This window comes from Triticum urartu, chromosome 5A (genome assembly GCF_056163025.1).
Source record: "Triticum urartu cultivar PI428250 chromosome 5A, HENAU_Tu73, whole genome shotgun sequence".
Taxonomy (NCBI): domain Eukaryota; kingdom Viridiplantae; phylum Streptophyta; class Magnoliopsida; order Poales; family Poaceae; genus Triticum; species Triticum urartu.
Window position 1 is genome coordinate 576905684 of NC_141877.1, and position 20067 is coordinate 576925750.

At 48.1% G+C, this 20067-nt stretch overlaps 1 non-coding gene across 1 annotated transcript; it reads right to left on the reverse strand.

Annotated features, from left to right (window-relative positions):
• Positions 1-17637: 17637 nt before the first annotated feature.
• Positions 17638-17717, reverse strand: LOC125511717 (small nucleolar RNA SNORD36). The gene has a single exon (XR_007285075.1). It is a non-coding gene; the product is annotated as a small nucleolar RNA SNORD36 (small nucleolar RNA).
• Between the last annotated feature and the right edge of the window lie 2350 nt (positions 17718-20067).

Genomic DNA, 20067 nt, shown 5'->3' on the forward strand with positions numbered 1-20067 from the left:
CACACCTTGTAACACAGGCAAGACCTCTTTCTTTGACTGTTCCATTTTGAACTACTTCAAAATCTTGTCAAGGTATGTACTCATTGAAAAAACTTATCAAGCGTCTTGATCTATCTCTATAGATCTTTGAAGCTCAATATGTAAGCAGCTTCACCGAAGTCTTTCTTTGAAAAACTCCTTTCAAACACTCCTTTTATGCTTTACAGAATAATTCTACATTATTTCCGATCAACAATATATCATTCACATATACTTATCAGAAATGCTGTAGTGCTCCCACTCACTTTCTCGTAAATACAGGCTTCACCGCAAGTCTGTATAAAACTATATGCTTTGATCAACTCATCAAAGCGTATATTCCAACTCCGAGATGCTTGCACCAGTCCACAGATGGATCGCTGGAGTTTGCACATTTTGTTAGCACCTTTCGGATTGACAAAACCTTCTGGTTGCATCGTATACAACTCTTCTTTAGTAAATCCATTAAGGAATGCAGTTTTGTTTATCCATTTGCCAGATTTCATAAAACACGACAATTGCTAACATGATTCGGACAGACTTAAGCATAGATACGAGTGAGAAACTCTCATCGTAGTCAACACCTTGAACTTGTCGAAAACCTTTTGCGACAATTCTAGCTTTGTAGATAGTAACACTACTATCAGCGTCCGTCTTCCTCTTGAAGATCCATTTATTCTCAGTTGCTTGCCGATCATCGGGCAAGTTAACCAAAGTCCATACTTTGTTCTCATACATGGATCCCATCTCAGATTTCATGGCTTCAAGCCACTTTGCGGAATCTGGGCTCACCATCGCTTCTTCATAGTTCGTAGGTTCATCATGATCTAGTAGCATGACTTCCAGAACAGGATTACCGTACCACTCTGGTGCGGATCTTACTCTGGTTGATCTACGAGGTTCAGTAGTATCTTGATCTGAAGTTTCATGATCATTATCATTAGCTTCCTCACTAACTGGTGTAGGTGTCACTGAAACAGTTTTCTGTGATGTACTACTTTCCAGTAAGGGAGCAGGTACAGTTACCTCGTCAAGTTCTACTTTCCTCCCACTCACTTCTTTCGAGAGAAACTCCTTCTCTAAAAAAACTCCGAATTTAGCAACAAAAGTCTTGCCTTCGGATTTGTGATAGAAGGTGTACCCAACAGTCTCCTTTGGGTATCCTATGAAGACATATTTCTCCGATTTGGGTTCGAGCTTATCATGTTGAAACTTTTTCACATAAGCATCGCAGTCCCAAACTTTAAGAAACGACAGCTTAGGTTTCTTGCCAAACCATAGTTCACACGGTGTCGTCTCAACAGATTTGGATGGTGCCCTATTTAACGTGAATGCAGCTGTCTCTAATGCATAACCCCAAAACGATAGTGGTAGATCGGTAAGAGACATCATAGATTGCACTATATCCAATAAAGCACGATTATGACATTCGGACACACCATTATGCTGTGGTGTTCCATGTGGCATGAGTTTGTGAAACTATTCCACATTGTTTTAATTGAACACCAAGCTCGTAACTCAAATATTTTACCTCTGCGATCATATCGTAGAAACTTTTATTTTCTTGTCACGATGATTTTCCACTTCACTCTGAAATTCTTTGAACTGTTCAAATGTTTCAGACTTATGTTTCATCAAGTAGATATCCCCATATCTGCTTAAATCATCTATGAAGGTCAGAAAATAATGATACCTGCTGCAAGCCTTAATATTCACCGAACGACATACATCAGTATGTATGATTTCCAACAAATCTGTTGCTTGCTTCATTGTTCGGGAGAACGGCGTTTTAGTCATCTAGCCCATAAGGCATGGTTCGCAAGCATCAAGTGATTCGTAATCAAGTGATTCCAAAATCCCATCAGCATGGAGTTTCTTCATGCGCTTTACACCAATATGACCTAAACGGCAGTGCCACAAATAAGTTGCACTATCATTATTAACTTTGCATCTTTTGGTTTCAATATTATGATTATGTGTATCACTACGATCGAGATCCAACGAACTATTTTCATTGGGTGTGTAACCATATAAGGTTTTATTCATGTAAACAGAACAACAATTTATTCTCTTACTTAAATGAATAACCGTATTACAATAAACATGATCAAATCATATTCATGCTTAACGCAAACACCAAATAACACTTATTCAGGTTCAACACTAATCCCGAAAGTATAGGGAGTGTGCGATGATGATCATATCAATCTTGGAACCACTTCCAACACACATCGTCACTTCACCCTTAACTAGTCTCTATTTATTCTGCAACTCCCGTTTCGAGTTACTAATCTTAGCAACTAAACTAGTATCAAATACTGAGGGGTTGCTATAAACACTAGTAAAGTACACATCAATAACATGTATATCAAATATACTTAAGTTCACTTTGCCATCCTTCTTATCTGCCAATCACTTGGGGTAGTTCCGCTTCCAGTGACCAGTCCCTTTGCAGTAGAAACACTTAGTCTCAGGCTTAGGACCAGACTTGGGCTTCTTCACTTGAGTAGCAACTTGCTTGCTGTTCTTCTTGAAGTTCCCCTTCTTCCCTCTGCCCTTTTCTTGAAACTAGTGGTCTTGTCTACCATCAACACTTGATGTTTTTCTCGATTTCTACCTTCGTCAATTTCCGCATTACAAAGAGCTTGGGAATCGTTTCCGTTATCCCTTGCATATCATAGTTCATCACGAAGTTCTACTAACTTGGTGATGGTGACTAGAGAATTCTGTCAATCACTATCTTATCTGGAAGATTAACTCCCACTTGATTCAAGCGATTGTAGTACTCAGACAATCTGGGCACATGCTCACTAGTTGAGCGATTCTTCTCCATCTTTTAGCTATAGAACTTGTTGGAGACTTCATATCTCTCAACTCAGGTATTTGCTTGAAATATTAACTTCAATTCCTGGAACATCTCATATGGTCCATGACGTTCAAAACGTCTTTGAAGTCCCGATTCTAAGCCGTTAAGCATGGTGCACTAAACTATCAAGTAGTCATCATATTGAGCTAGCCAAACGTTCATAACGTCTGCATCTGCTCCTGCAATAGGTCTGTCACCTAGCGGTGCATCAAGGACATAATTCTTCTGTGCAGCAATGAGGATAAACCTCAGATCACGGATCCAATCCGCATCATTGCTACTATCATCTTTCAACACAATTTTTCTCTAGGAACATATCAAAATAAACATATGAAAGCAACAACGCAAGCTATTGATCTACAACATAATTTGCAAAATACTACCAGGACTAAGTTCATGATAAATTTAAGTTCAATTAATCAGATTACTTAAGAACTCCCACTTAGATAGACATCCCTCTAATCCTCTAAGTGATTACGTGATCCAACTCAACTAAACCATGACCGATCATCACATGAGATGGAGTAGTTTTCAATGGTGAACATCGTTATGTTGATCATATCTACTATATGATTCACGCTCGACCTTTCGGTCTCCGTGTTCCGAGGCCATATCTGCATATGCTAGGCTCGTCAAGTTTAACCTGAGTATTCCGCGTGTGCAAAACAGGCTTGCACCCGTTGTAGATGGACGTAGAGCTTATCACACCCGATCATCACGTGGTGTCTGGGCACGACGAACTTTGGAAACGGTGCATACTCAGGGAGAACACTTCTTGATAATTAGTGAGAGATCATCTTAAAATGCTACCGTCAAACTAAGCAAAATAAGATGTATAAAAGATAAACATCACATGCAATCAAAATATGTGACATGATATGGCCATCATCATCTTGTGCCTTTGATCTCCATCTCCAAAGCATCATCATGATTTCCATCGTCACCGGCATGACACCATGATCTCCATCATCTTGATCTATATCAATATGTCGTCACATGGTCGTCTCGCCAACTATTGCTCTTGCAACTATTGCTATCGCATAGGGATAAAGTAAAGCAATTATTGGGCGCTTGCATCTTATGCAATAGACAGACAACCATAAGGCTTTTGCCAGTTGCCGATAACTTCAACAAAACATGATCATCTCATACAACAACTTATATCTCATCACGTCTTGACCATATCACATCACAACATGCCCTGCAAAAACAAGTTAGACGTCCTCTACTTTGTTGTTGCAAGTTTTACGTGGCTGCTACGGGCTTAAGAAAGAACCAATCTCACCTACGCATCAAAACCACAATGATAGTTTGTCAAATAGACTCCATTTTAACCTTCGCAAGGACCGGGCGTAGCCACACTTGGTTCAACTAAAGTTGGAGAAACAGTCACCCGCAAGTCACCTTTGTGCAAAGCACGTCGGGGAAACCGGTCTCGCGTAAGCGTACGCGTAATGTCGGTTCGGGCCGCTTCATCCAACAATACCGCCAAACCAAAGTATGAGATGCTGGTAGGCAGTATGACTTATATCGCCCACAACTCACTTGTGTTCTACTCGTGCATATAACATCAAACCATAAAACCTAGGCTCGGATGCCACTGTTGGGAACGTAGTAATTTCAAAAATTTTCCTACGCGCACGCAAGATCATGGTGATGCATAGCAACGAGAGGGAGAGTATGATCTACATACCCTTGTAGATCAACAACGGAAGCGTTGACATAACATAGAGGAAGTAGTCGTACGTCTTCCCGATCCGACCGATCCAAGCACCGTTACTCCGGCACCTCCGAGTTCTTAGCACACATACAGCTCGATGACGATCCCCGGGCTCCGATCCAGCAAAGCTTCGGGGAGGAGTTCCGTCAGCACGACGGCGTGGTGACGATCTTGATGTTCTACCGTCGCAGGGCTTCGCCTAAGCACCGCTATGATATGACCGAGGTGGAATATGGTGAAAGGGGGCACCACACACGGCTAAGGAACGATCACGAGGATCAACTTGTGTGTCTCTGGGGTGCCCCTGCCCCTGTATATAAAGGATGGAGGAGGAGGAGGCCGGCCAAGGCTAGGTGCGGCCAGGATGTGGAGTCCTACTAGGACTCCAAGTCCTAGTAGGAGTCCACCAAGAGGGGAGGAAGGGAGAAGGAAGTGGAGGAGTAGGAAAGGTGGCCGGCCCCCTTTTCCCTAGTCCAATTCGGACTAGAGGGGAGGGGGGGCGCAGTAGGCCTTTTCTCCTCTTCCCACTAAAGCCCATCAAGGCCCAATACTTCTCCCAGCGAATTCCCGTAACTCTCCGGTACTCCGAAAAATACCCGAATCACTCGGAACCTTTCCGAAGTCCGAATATAGTCGTCCAATATATCGATCTTTACGTCTCGACCATTTCGAGACTCCTCGTCATGTCCCCGATCTCATCCGGGACTCCGAACTCCTTCGGTACATCAAAACTCATAATATAACTATCATCGAAACCTTAAGCGTGCGGACCCTACGGTTCGAGAACAATGTAGATATGACCGAGACACATCTCCGGTCAATAACCAATAGAGGGACCTGGATGCCCATATTGGCTTCTACATATTCTATGAAGATCTTTATCGGTCAGACCGCATAACAACATATGTTGTTCCCTTTGTCATCGGTATGTTACTTGCCCGAGATTCGATCGTCGGTATCCAATACCTAGTTCAATCTCGTTACCGGCAAGTCTCTTTACTCATTCCGTAATTCATCATCCCGCAACTAACTCATTAGTTGCAGTGCTTGCAAGGCTTTAAGTGATGTGCATTACTGAGAGGGCCCAGAGATACCTCTCCGACAATCGGAGTGACAAATCCTAATCTCGAAATACGCCAACCCAACATCTACCTTTGGAGACACCTGTAATGCTCCTTTATAATCACCCAGTTACGTTGTGACGTTTGGTAGCACCCAAAGTGTTCCTCCGGCAAACGGGAGTTGCATAATCTCATAGTCATAGGAACATGTATAAGTCATGAAGGAAGCAATAGCAACATACTAAACGATCGGGTGCTAAGCTAATGGAATGGGTCATGTCAATCAGATCATTCAACTAATGATGTGACCTCGTTAATCAAATAACAACACTTTGTTCATGGTTAGGAAACATAACCATCTTTGATTAATGAGCTAGTCAAGTAGAGGCATACTAGTGACACTCTGTTTGTCTATGTATTCACACATGTATTATGTTTCCGATTAATACAATTCTAGCATGAATAATAAACATTTATCATGAAATAAGGAAATAAATAATAACTTTATTATTGCCTCTAGGGCATATTTCCTTCACAAGAGTAGATCTACCATGAGATCGGAGAGGCCAAACCCTAGAAGCTAGCCTATGGTATGATTGTATGTTATGGTTGTTGTCCTACGAACTAAAACCCTTCGGTTTATATAGACACCGGAGAGGGTTAAGGTTACACCAGGTCGGTTACAAAGGAGGAGATATCCATATCCGTACTGCCTAGCTTGCCTTCCACGCCAAGTAGAGTCCCATCCGGACACGAGACGAAGTCTTCAATCTTGTATCTTCATAGTCTAACAGTCTGGCCAATGGAGATAGTCCGGCTGTCCGGAGACCCCCTGATCCAGGACTCCCTCAGTAGCCCCTGAACCAGGCTTCAATGACGATGAGTACGGTGCGCGGTATTGTCTTCGGCATTGCAAGGCGGGATCCTTCTCCGAATACACCGCAGAAGAATTTGAATACGAGGATAGTGTCCGACCCTGCAAAATAAGTTCCACATTCCATCGTAGAGAGAATAATATTTTCGCAGATCTAATTTGCTGACTTGTTTTGGCAGCATGACGTTACGTCATGGCCCGGTGATTATTCGAACCGTTTCTTTTAACCAGCCCCGCACATAACGCGAGGCAGTTTTTTGACACGTCTTGTCAAAGCAGAGATCGTGTCCCCTTATTACGGGATTCTCATCAATACGGGTGTGGGTAACCCAACTGCGCCATCAATTGCGGCGCTTGGGGGATAAGCGAGTTTTACTAGGAAAGTGGGGACGCTTAGGTTCGTCCGCCCATATAAAGGGATAAGGATTCACCTTTCTATCCACGCCTTCTTCCTCCTTTGCTCATCCGTTTTCGCACACTTGAGCTCTAGCGCCCAAGTCCGCACTTCCCACCTCAACCTTCTCCAATCATGTCTGGAGCGGGAGGCAAGTGGATGGTCTCCTCCGTCACGGAGGGAGACATCAAGAAACTGAGGAGAGCCGGATACCTGCCCGATGACATCGCGCACCGGCTCCCAGATGAGGGGCAGCTCATCCCCACCCCCAGGCCCCATGAGAGGGTAGTATTCCTCATCCATTTCCTCCGCAGACTGGGGTTCCCTCTCCATCCCTTCGTCCGGGGGCTCATGTTTTATTATGGCCTGGATTTCCACGATCTGGCCCCGAACTTCATCCTCAACATCTCGGTGTTTATCGTCGTGTGCGAGGCCTTCCTCCGCATCAAGCCCCACTTCGGCTTATGGCTGAAGACCTTCAGTGTCAAGCCGAGGGTGGTGGGAGGCCGCCAGGCGGAGTGCGGAGGCGCCATGGTGGGAAAGATGCCCAACATAACATGGCTCGAGGGCTCCTTTGTGGAAACCATAAAGGGGTGGCAATCGGGGTGGTTCTATATCACCGAGCCGCGCGACCCCGCATGGGTAGCGGCCCCGAGTTCCGATCTAGCATCCCCATGCGGCTCACCTCCTGGAAAGAGAAGGGCCTGTCCTGGGGTAGTTTGAAAGAGCTGACCGGACTCCAAACATGTATTCAGAACATGGTGGACAAGAAGCTCAAGCTTGTCAACATAGTCCAAGTTATGCTCATCCGCCGGATACTCCCGTGCCAACAACGGGAGTTCAACTTATGGGAGTTCAATCCGGCGCAGCACCGAACTCTGAACAGGCTCTTCGGCACGACACATGAAGATGCCTGGAGGGTGTTGTTCAAAAGTGCCGAGGTCCCTCCCCCTATTACTGAGGATCGCAGATTCAGCGCGAAGCGCCAAGCCAGTGCGGTAAGCTGCTTTACCTTTCACAGGATACTTATTATTATTTTTATATAGATTGAATCTATGCGGGATCTAAACTCCAGTACCATTGACAGGACTGGTAGAAGATGGCCGGACAGATCGACTGTCCGGCTCCTTTGCCCGAAGGCCCCGCAGACGCTCTTCTGGCGAAGATGCTGACTTCGGCCCCTTATAAGGTGCCGGAGAAGACCAAGAAGGCCAAGGGAACCTGAAAGAGTTCCCGGCGCCAGGCGTCGTCGGACTCACCGTCCGATGACTCTGCGGCGCACTCTTCCCCTGAAGACAAGGAAGAGGAAGAAGAATATGCTCCCCCACCGACTAGGGGAGACAAGAAAAGGAAGGCCGCCCCAACCAGGGAGGCTGAAGGGTCCAAGAAGGGAAGGACTCTCCTTCCGGACAGTTCCACCGCCGCCGACGAACGCGAAGGCGAGTGGTTGCCCAGGCTCAAGCCCCTGGGGAGATCGTAAGTATTCGGATACCAGAGTAACTCCTAGGATTCCTTTGCCACACTGCTTTCCCTAACGCCGAACGCAATTATGTAGGCCGCCACGAGCCAGTATCGATGTATCATCGGACGGCTCCTTGGGCTTGTCAGAAATGGATAGCGATCCAGTCCCGACCGCCACCTCCCCTCATCCTGCCGACGACGCCAAGGTGTTGTCTCAAGAGGCACCGGATCGAGGGGAGACAGTCCTAGAGGCGCCTCAAGGCAACCTTCCGGACTCCGGGAGCCACGGGGACGGGGCCCTCGAGAGCTCCGAGTTCGGCCCTCAGCCGAACACTGTGCCAGACCCTCCAGCGGTTCCTGGCTCGGGCAGGCGGCCTCCTTCTAAGAGGGGCAAGACGCCTGTGCCAGTGACCTCTGTCCATCCAGAGGCACCGGACAATCTGCTGGAAGCGCTTCGCAGCGCTTCCATCGACGAGGAGCACCACACTATCATGAGTGCGGTGATCCAGAAGGTTCAGTCCTCCAAGAGCGGATTGACTGAAGCCTGTGCCAGCCTTCTAACAGGCTTTGAGGTAAGTGTTTTAAAATGTAGTAGAAATATTACCGCATAGACAGTAGCCCCTGATGCTTTGTTCGGTGTTCACAAAGAAAAGCCGAACAAAGGATCAAATGATATCGCAGGAGTCTAAAATAATCATGTCAATATGCATATGCAGGCTTCGCTGCTGGCGTCCGCCACACTGACTGCGGACGTCGCCATACTAAAGCAGGACCTCGAGGGGACCAAGAAAGAGCTTGGCCTTGCCAAGAGGCAGCTCGAGGAGAACAAGGGTAAGTAATACCCCGTCTATAGATATGTATGTATAAAAAAGGACGCGATTGCAAAATGACAGGATCATTGTATGTTTGCCAGGGGCCACGACCGAGGTGGCGACCCTGAAGCAAGTGCTGACCAAGGCCGAAGATACAGCGGCCAAGGAGCGCACCGAGCGAGAGAAGCATGAGGCTCGAGTGGGCGAGGTGCAGGAAGAGCTCCAGGCTCTTGTGGCGAAGCACGAGGCGTTGGAGCTTGACTCCAAGACGCGGGAGTCTGAGCTTGTCGCGGCCCTCGAGAGTTTAAAAGGTGCCAAGGCCGAAGCCCAAAAGGCCCTCCAAGAGATCGACGCGATGAAGAAGATAGCGGCGGGTAAGGCTTTCTATATGGAAAGCAAGCATGTAAAAGTAAATTACCGATTACTTACCCGGATCCGGAGCTCTTCACGAGCATTCACAGATTTGCCCCGCAGTGTGTCCGATGCCGCACAATTTTACCAGGCCGAGGATAGAAGCTCGACGGAGAAGCTGTTCTGGTCTCAGTATGCTGAGGCCGAACATCTGGTGCCAATGAGTGACCAGCTGAAGCAGATGGTCGAGCTACATAAGGCGGCCGATCAGGCCATGAAGAGCTTTATAGTCCGGTTGTGGCCTGGCGACGCCCTTCCAAATAGCTTCTTTGGACTGGTGAGGCGGCTCGTTGATGCCTGCCCATGGCTGGAGGTCGTCAAGCGATCTGTCTGCATTGAAGGTGCACGCCGGGCTTTCGCCCGTGTGAAATTGCAGTGGGTCAAGCTAGACGCCGTGAAGCTGATCAAGGAGGGGCCGCCAGAGGGCAAGGAGCACCGCCACCCCGAGATGTACTACGAGGGTGTTCTGCCGGGCGCCCGTCTCATCACGGACGAGTGTTCGAAAGATGTAATATTTGAATGAGACTTGCTCGTTTTATCCTGTATGTATGAAAACTTGTTTCATATGCGCTATGCAACGCTTGTTTGAATTTAAAATATTACCTTATGTTTGGCTGTTTATCCAATCTGAGAGATGGCTAGTCCTCGGCTTCTGCCCCCATGCCACGAGTGCTGGGGTGTTCGGGATAAACCTGAGCACTCTTGTTCCCATATTTGGGTCCTTCGAGGGAGGTGCTCAGCACAACGAACAAGGCAACCTAACTAATAATGCTTTATCACTCTCACTTAGCCATAGAATTCTATAATTTTAAATTTCGGCGAAGCCCCTGGTATTTGGAAGGCCGAATTCGGGGCGCGATACACGCCTGTAAGCCGGACAGGGCCGGCCCCTCACCCTAAGCGGCATAAGTCTTTAGGGACTCAAAAAACCTCGCTGAACAGCGACCAGTCTCTCGCCTTATCATGACAGTCAGTTTTAGCTTTCTCTACTGAGGTGCTAAACCCAGCAGAACTGAGGCACAATCGCAGTAGTTCTCCTAGCGCTACCTTAGACGATAGAGCGGAACGTAAGGTACCAAAACATAGGAGCCAGGCAAACCCAACATTTGACCAAAGACATGATTCGGAGCTGATGCATATAATGCTATAAGCTTGGGGTGCCGCACTTGTGAAAGTGTTCGGACTTTTCACACCGCATTGTGGGGTATGTAAGCCCCTGGTGTATTGGTCGTACCATAGTGTACGGTTGCAAGGCGTCATTAATGAACACATATATATATATATATATACAACAAGAATGCAATAATAGTCGTATTGTCATGCATTGTTTATTGAAAAATTGCGTTAAAGCAGAGTGATACAGATAGTGCGATAAGCAAAGAGTAGGACTATCTCCCTTCCAAGGGCAAGCTGAGGAACTGAATATTTCACTCGTTACTATAATCAACCTGGGAATTCCATGGTATGACGTAGCTGTCTTCCTCCTTGGTTGTTGCATCATGTGTTCGGCAATAGTGCTGTCGGACAGTGTTTCCAGAGATTAAGGTCCTGAAAGAAAAAGAAAAATAACCAAATGGGAAGCCCCTAGTGCGGTTTAGGCCGCGTTTTGGGGCGTGCAGCAGTTGTGCCCCCCTCCCCACCTATGCCCATGGTATTTTTAATGCGTAATTATGTACGCGCGGCACGAATAAAGGTGTTGGGCTGGGATTGGGGTGGCCGCCGTATTGCTATGCGAGCTGAGATCGCGCCAGGCGGTCAATTTGCCGATTGCCCTGAGCACGCTTGAAGGTGTCCGGGCTTTGAAGCGCCGAACTGGTTGATTGCCTTAAGAGGCTGCTTTGCGCTTCTGCTGCGAGTGCCGCGATGTGCTCCTCTGTTCGAAGAGAGCGCTCTGTGTTTCCATTGACTGTAATAACTCCGCGAGGTCCTGGCATCTTGAGCTTGAGGTATGCATAATGCGGTACCGCATTGAATCTAGAGAATGCGGTTCGCCCGAGCAGCGCGTGATAACCACTGCGGAATGGGACTATATCGAAGATTAACTCTTCGCTTCGGAAATTATCCGGGGATCCGAAGACCACTTCCAGTGTAATTGAGCCTGTGCAATGGGCCTCTACACCTGGAATGACGCCCTTAAAGGTCGTTTTCGTGGGTTTGATCCTTGAGGGGTCTATACCCATTTTGCGCACTGTGTCCTGATAAAGCAGGTTCAGGCTGCTGCCGCCGTCCATAAGGACTCGAGTGAGGTGAAATCCGTCAATGATTGGGTCTAGGACCAGTGCAGCGAATCCACCATGACGGATACTAGTGGGATGGTCCCTGCGATCGAAGGTGATCGGACAGGAGGACCAAGGGTTGAATTTTGGGGCGACTGGCTCTAGCGCATATACGTCCCTGAGCGCACGCTTCCGCTCCCTCTTGGGGATGTGGTTTGCGTATATCATGTTCACCGTCCGCACTTGCGGGGGAAACCTCTTCTGTCCTCCAGTGTGCGGCTGCCGGGGCTCCTCCTCGTCATCGCTATGCGGCCCCTTGTCCTTGTTTTCGGCAATTAACTTGCCGGCCTGCTTGAACACCCAACAATCCCTGTTTTTGTGATTGGCTGGCTTGTCTGGGGTGTCGTGTATTTGACACGAGCGATCGAGTATACGGTCCAAGCTGGATGGACCCGACGTACTTTGTTGGAATGGATTTTTCTGCTGACCGGGTTTAGAGCCTTTGAATCCGGCATTTACTGTCGTATCATCAGTATTTTCGCTGTTAATGTGGCGCTTATGCTTGTTGCGACGTGACCTGCTATTGCCGTCCTTGGTATCTGAGGTACCATGGTTCTTTGATATGTTATTACTGCGAGCCAGTCAGCTGTCTTCTCCTGCACAAAAGCGGGTCATGAGCGTCGTGAGAGCTGCCATAGATTTCGGCTTTTCCTGACCAAGGTGCCGGGCTAGCCACTCGTCTCGGATGTTGTGCTTGAAAGCTGCTAAGGCCTCCGCATCCGGACAGTGACGATTTGATTTTTCTTTGTAAGGAACCGAGTCCAGAATTGCCTGGCCGACTCTTCTGGCTGCTGAATTATGTGGCTCAAGTCATCGGCATCTGGTGGTCGCACATAAGTGCCCTAAAAGTTGTCGAGGAATGCGGCTTCCAGATCTTCCCAACAGCTAATGGAGTCCGCTGGCAAGCTGTTAAGCCAATGTCGCGCTGGTCCCTTGAGCTTTAGTGGGAGGTATTTGATGGCATGTAAGTCAGCGCCGCGGGCCATGTGGATGTGGAGGAGGAAGTCCTCAATCCATACCGCGGGATCTGTTGTGCCGTCGTATGATTCAATATTTACAGGTTTGAAACCTTCTGGGAATTGATGTTCCATTACTTCGTCTGTGAAGCATAAGGGGTGTGCGGCGCCTCTGTATTGGGCTGTATCGCGACGCAGCTCGAATGGGTCTTGCCCGCTGTGTTCGGCCCGGCCGGATTTGCTTTTACTGTATCCGGCGTGACGTTTGTCGTCTCGCAGAGTGGTGCGCCCTCGTGATCCATAGATCGATCTTGAATGCTTTGCCTTGTCCTCCAATATGTCTCGCAGGTTTGGCGTATCTCCCCATGCCTTTGAATGGTGTTGGGGTGGAGGCTGAGCTTTTGGCTGGAATGCCTCTCTATCGCGGCCACGAGGTGGCCGATCAGCCATATCATACGCTTCTTCCTCCAGTCGGGGTAGTAACCTGCACCTTGGGTAACTCTTGGAGGGGCGCTCGATTTTATATTCCTCGGCCGCGAGGACTTCAGTCCATTTGTCAGATAGCAGATCTTGATCAGCTTGAAGCTGCTGCTGCTTTTTCTTCAGGCTATTTGCCGTGGCCATAAGCCGGCGCTAGAAGCGCTCTTGTTTGACATGATCCTCTGGTACGGTGAATTCATCGTCTCCGAGGCTTGCCTCGTCTTCGGAGGGGGGCATGTGATCATCCTCCTCCTCTTCGTCTGGCGCTCTCTCAGGAGAGCTGGCTCCTTCATCCTCCTGCTCTAAATCTTGCTGGAGGGGATTGTTGTTGTCTTCGGCACTATCCGAAGTGTTATTATCTCCTGTGCCGGTATCACCACTTTTGCTTTGGCAGGACTTAGAGCGGCGCCACTGACGTCGGCGCTTGGGTTGCTTCTTGGAGGGGTCATCCTCCGCTATCTCGTCACAATTGCCTTCGTTGGGTGTATCCACCGTGTATATGTCATATGACGAGGTGGCTTTCCAGTGCCCTATAGGTGCTGGTTCATGTTCGTCTCCTACATCGTCGTCCATATCGTCGATGTCTTCGGAGTCGAAATCGAGCATGTCGGTTAAATCATCGACAGTGGCTACGAAGTGGGTGTCGAATTTCTTTGTCGTCTGTATCCCAATCATGTTGGCCATAATCTGGCCAGGGCTCTCCTAACAAAAAGAGAGACCTTAGTGAATTCAGAATGTCGCCGAAGGGCGAGTGCTGAAAGATATCCACGGCGGTGAATTCCATGACCGGCGCCCAATCGGATTCGATTGGCAGGGGCGCGGATGGTTCGGAGTCAGAAAAAGAGTCCGACACCTTGGAGTCACGGGCTGTGCAGAGGATCATGCTGGTGTTTGGCTCGATCGCCATTGAGACTGCAGCCCCTGAGGCGGTGTCTAACCACCCGTCCTCGATCGGCGCAGTTGGCTCTGAGCTAAGGGTCGGAGCTGATGCGGGTGTGGCCTCTGGGGTACTGTTCGGTGGCAGAGCTAGGTCATACCCATCGCGACAGTGCGGCGCGCCTGGCTGTGGCTTGAATCCGTCGAAGATCAAGTCTCTGCGAATGTCGGCCATGTAGTTCAAACTTCCAAATCTGACCTGATGGCCAGGGGCGTAGCTTTCAATCTGTTCCAGATGGCCAAGCGAATTAGCCTACAGTGCAAAGCCGCCGAATACGAAGATCTGTCCGGGGAGAAAAGTCTCACCCTGGACCGCATCGCTATCGATGACAGTAGGAGCCATCAAGCCTAACGGCGACGACACAGAGGAACTCTCAATGAAAGCACCAATGTCGGTGTCAAAACCGGCGAATCTCGGGTAGGGGGTCCCGAACTGTGCGTCTAGGTCGGATGGTAACAGGAGGCACGGGACACGATGTTTTACCCAGGTTCGGGCCCTCTTGATTGAGGTAAAACCCTACGTCCTGCTTGATTAATATTGATGATATGGGTAGTACAAGAGTAGATCTACCACGAGATCGGAGAGGCCAAACCCTAGAAGCTAGCCTATGGTATGATTGTATGTTATGGTTGTTGTCCTACGGACTAAAACCCTTCGGTTTATATAGACACCAGAGTGGGTTAGGGTTACACAAGGTCTGTTACAAAGGAGGAGATATCCATATCCGTACTGCCTAGCTTGCCTTCCACGCCAAGTAGAGTCCCATCCGGACACGAGACGAAGTCTTGAATCTTGTATCTTCATAGTCTAACAGTCCGGCCAATGGAGATAGTCCGGCTGTCCGGAGACCCCCTAATCCAGGACTCCCTCAATGGTCAACAAGACCACTAGTTTCAAGAAAAAGGGCAAAGGGAAGAAGAAGGGGAACTTCAAGAAGAACATCAAGCAAGTTGTTGCTCAGGAGAAGAAACCCAAATCTGGACCTAAGCCTGAAACTGAGTGCTTCTACTGCAAGTAGACTAGTCACTGGAAGCGGAACTGCCCCAAGTATTTGGCGGATAAGAAGGATGGCAAGGTGAACAAAGGTATATGTGATATACATGTTATTGATGTGTACCTTACTAGAGCTCGCAGTAGCACCTGGGTATTTGATACTAGTTCCGTTGCTAACATTTGCAACTCGAAACAGGGACTACGGATTAAGCGAACACTGGCGAAGGACGATGTGACGATGCGCGTGGGAAATGGTTCTAAAGTCGATGTGATCGCGGTCGGCACGCTACCTATACATCTACCTTCGTGTCGGTGTACAAAAAGAGGGGTACACTTTTTGTACCCCTATTACTGTGCACGGGCAGTCTGAGCCACGGGCACCACCACACTGAGCAAGGCAAGGGAGGTGAGCCAAGGTAAGGCCGAAGCTCAGGAGAAGCAAAACGACGCCAAGACCAAGACCACAAAGAGCAAAGGGGACGAAGCGGACCCCCCCGTCAAGATCCTTGCCGGGAGGCGGTTTTAGCAAACCCAACAAGACCCTTGCCGTGCCAGCTCACCCCACACCTACAGAGTGAGTCACCCTTGAGTCCACTGCCCCCATGGGGCAAGGATTCGGGAGACATCCCCGTGGTGGCATGCAGATCTTTGAGAAGACATTCAAGATCAGATACACCCTTTAGAAGATGATGATCCTTGGCGGGATCCCAGCCAAGGAGGACCACAAGGCCCCCGGCAAGAGCCTTGCCGGGGATGACAGCAAGCGCCACGGCAAGACCCTTTCACTACAAGAAATATGTCAACTTGTGACCAGCACTATTGGTCACTGAATGGTCACTGTTTTCAATTTGTAACCTTTTTGTGACCAAAAACATAAGGTCAAAAGCTGGCGGTCATAAACTGACTATAGCGACCTTTCTTTTGGAATGGTCGTAGACGTTTACGACCAAAATATGTCTACTGTGGCGTTTTGGTCACTAGCAGCCTCCCCAGGCCACGTAGGCATCCGATGTGGCAATCTGATGTGGCACAAGAATCAGCCCGGTCCAATTCAGCGTTTTACATGGGCCTAGCCCAACAATTCGGCCTTTCTATATTTTTTTCCTGTGCTTTTATTAGCTACATAGGCCTGGCCCAAGAATTCGGCCTTTTTATTTTCTAGGCCATGGCCTTTTTTATTTTATTTTTTCCAAAAGATGAGCCCACTAGTGAGATGGGACCCAGTTGTCAGGTTCTAACAAGTGGGTCCCAGTTGTCACTGTTATATTCTTCAGATCTCAATTTTCCAGTAAATAAATAACAATATTTAAATCCGAACAGAGAGAAAACAAAATGCTTCAAACAGAGCACAACTAATCAGGGAAAATATGGTACACATCACGAATACAATCAGAAAGAGCCAAACTTGGCACATTATTACAATCAAACTTGTTCATCCTGGTAACACAACAAGGATGGTTCATCCTGGTAACACATTATTACAGAAAAATATGCTTCACATCAAGTTTACAATAAAAAAATGTTCACATCAGGTAACACAACTATCATAGTATAACTAGCTCCAATGCTTCTCCCAACTTGTTCATCCTGGACCTCACGGCAAAACATGAATGAAGGCCAGCATCTGCAAGTTATCAAGAAAAATGGTTAGAACAAGCAAAATGCGACATTTTTACCATTTAAGCATAGAAGAACAGGGTCAACAACATTTCGATCTTTGAAAATGAACCAGGATTTCAATCTTTGAACAGCAAAAAATTGATACAGTGGATTATTTGCGGTTTAAAACAACCCCTAAGGAGAGACATGTTGACACATTCATTTGGCAACATCTGTAGAAATTGAACCTCATAAACATGCAATGTGGAATTTGTATCTCAAAGAAGTATACATACTTATCAGGTTTAATTAGCACATAAACATGCAATGTGGATTTTGTATCTCAAAGAAGTATACATACTTATCAGGTTTAATTAGCACACAGAAGCCAAATGCTAGTAGCTCATGATTAGTACACAAGACAGGATTCAACAAAGTAAACAAGAAGGTGGCTACAGTACAAAACTAAGCTCATCACACAGAATAAAATGATATTAAAAGTAAGCTCAGCATAAGCATGAGTTTTTTTTGGCACCACCAGATCAAACATAGCAACGCCAGAATAATCATATGAATCATCATTTGCTCAGACCATCTTCCAAGAGCAACTACTTCATCATTCTAGCTAAATTAAGATGTTAAATGACTAAAACTAGAAGTATGCTACAATCATATGGTACTGGTTAAAAAATGTGACTAGAGGACTACACTTGAACACATCACTTGCAATGCCTACTGGAAGGAGCAAGTGTATAGAAGAAAACAAACATTAGACACGCTGGCCATCAGTCTTTAAAACCTTGATTTTGTATTCCTCAAAGAGAATCTCAGGAATATGTTGTTGTAGCATCATCTGACCAGCCAATCATCATTAACACACGTGCACACACAGAGCAGAGAACGATTTGAAATCAAGTGCAAGAATTGCAGTAGCACATACAACTAGCATGTTACGGTTTGTGGGTGATGGGGAAAATGCATGTGAAGTGCATAAGTCACAGAGGGGTGTGTACAATACACACCATCTTTGACAGCAAGCAAAGTATTTTCATGGTCAAATATAAAGATTGCATTAAGAAAAGTGTTTTCAATTTTTCGACAGAATAGACACTGCAAGAATAGCATACTTCTATGCTGAGTCTAATAGAACAAGGTCCTGCAAAGAACTAGGACTAAACAGACTACTGTAGTATCAATTAACTCGCACATGATTAAAAAAACTCAACATAGTGTGGCAGAGTATGGAGGTGTTGGGTAATTCTTCAGCGGGCTAACAAAATCATCATGTTCCAGTCAGTTCCGAATCCACATATGTGTCCAGCAAAACTGAAAACCAATCGCATACTCGCTGGGATTCGGATTTAAGTACTACTAGTAGGAAGGAGCATATATACCTATTGCAGGATCGGATAGGAAGAATGTTGTGTGGCTTATCCCGGCAGTTGGGCAACCGCAGCAGGTCATTGAACTCGGGGGTCTTGGCGATCAAATCCTTGGCGATCTCCGCAGCCCTGTTCCTCACGAGTTGCCAGTCGATGGCGGCCCTGTATCAGAGGAAGAGATGTTCAAAACCTGAAGTTTTATCTATGCTACACGCTCACACGTACAGATGTACTTGCATGCAGAACCCCTTAGAATAATGGAACACGGTTGGAAAAAAATACGAGTCACCTGAGCTTCACGTTGCGGTGCAAGGCCGAGAGCAAGCGGGTGCGCCTGACGGCGCCGAAGGGGGCGTTGGGATGGAGTGGATGGTTCTGTGCAGATTGATGAAGCTGAAGAGGAGCCTCCCCTCCTCGCCGAGCATCGCGTCGACCTTGGGCATGAAGCGGACGACGTACTTGATGGCGTCGTCCCACTGGCCCTGCCTCGCGAGGCGCTGTAGGTGGTCCACGCTGAAGAACACGGTCGTCTCATGGAGCAACCTGGATCAAGCGCGTACGTGCAAAGGATTGATCTTAGACCAAATCGAATCGAAGCAATCCGCATATGGAATAAAAAAAAGGACGCGAATCAAGCAGGGGAGCGACTGACCAGTGGGCGAAGAACTCGACGACGGCGAACTGCTCCCGCGAGGCCGTGAGGAAGGCGCCCAAGATGGTGGGGTTGAGGTCCACGGCGTCCTCACCCTGCGCGGCGGCCCCGGCCCCGCCTCGTCGCCGACGCCCAGCGATCGAAGGGCGTCTGTGCGCCCCGCAAGGGAGGAGGCGACAGCAGGAACGAGGAGGAGGACTCGCGCCACCGCGGAGGCCATGGGATCGGCAAGGAGCTGGATCTCACCGGTCCGGCGCGGCGGGGATCCGGCGATCCGTCTCGCCACATCCGTACATCTTGGGAGGAAGGGAGGTCGCGGTGGGGGTGGTAGTCGGCCAGCGGCGGGATTGGAGAGGAATCGGGGGAGCGAGAGGAATTGAGTGGATCTCCAACTAGGGAGGGAAGGGGAGGTTGAGGCCATGGTTGTGGTCGCCGACGGTGTTGAAGTGGTGAATGCCGCCACGGGACAGAGAGAGAGGGGACGCTAGAGAGAGGTGGCCATGGCGTCGATCTAGGGTTTCGGCGTGGAGAGAAGTAGAGGGTGGAGTGGAAGGCGGAGGTGAGAGGTCGTTGGCGGGTATGAAGTAGACGATGTCGCCAGGGTAGTCGAGGAGTGGGGGAGGAGGTCGCCGGTGGGGATGGGGATGGGTTTGCGGGACTGGAGATCGGCGGCGGGGCCGGGTTTGGGGTTGCGGGAGAGGAGAGGATGGATCTGGGGGACCGAGGGGAGGGGGAGTGAGTGAGTGAGTGGGGGTGGCGGCGGGTGGGGATCTGGGGGATCGAGGGGAGGGTGGGTGGGTGGGTTAGGGTTTTTGACTCTCGGGAGAAGCTCCACCGTTGGATGGATGCATGATGGATGGCTCAGATTGTGTCCAATTTGGTGATCCGCGTGAAAGCTGTCGCTCGCGTCTCATTGGCCGGCTATCTCGCACTTGAATCTCAAAATTTTGGACCCAAAACTTTAAAAAAATGAACATAACAACGACATAGTTTGTCAAAATGATCTCGTTTTTTTCATAAGTGTGCATCTTAGAATGGAAAACGATGCCATAGTTCGACGGCTTTTATTTTCTTTGCACAAAAAGATGATTTTCCAATTTTCGAGTGCATAAAAAGATTTTTTTTGTGAAGAAGCGACCAAATATTTGTTCCAAAATAGCACAACTCCATTTTTC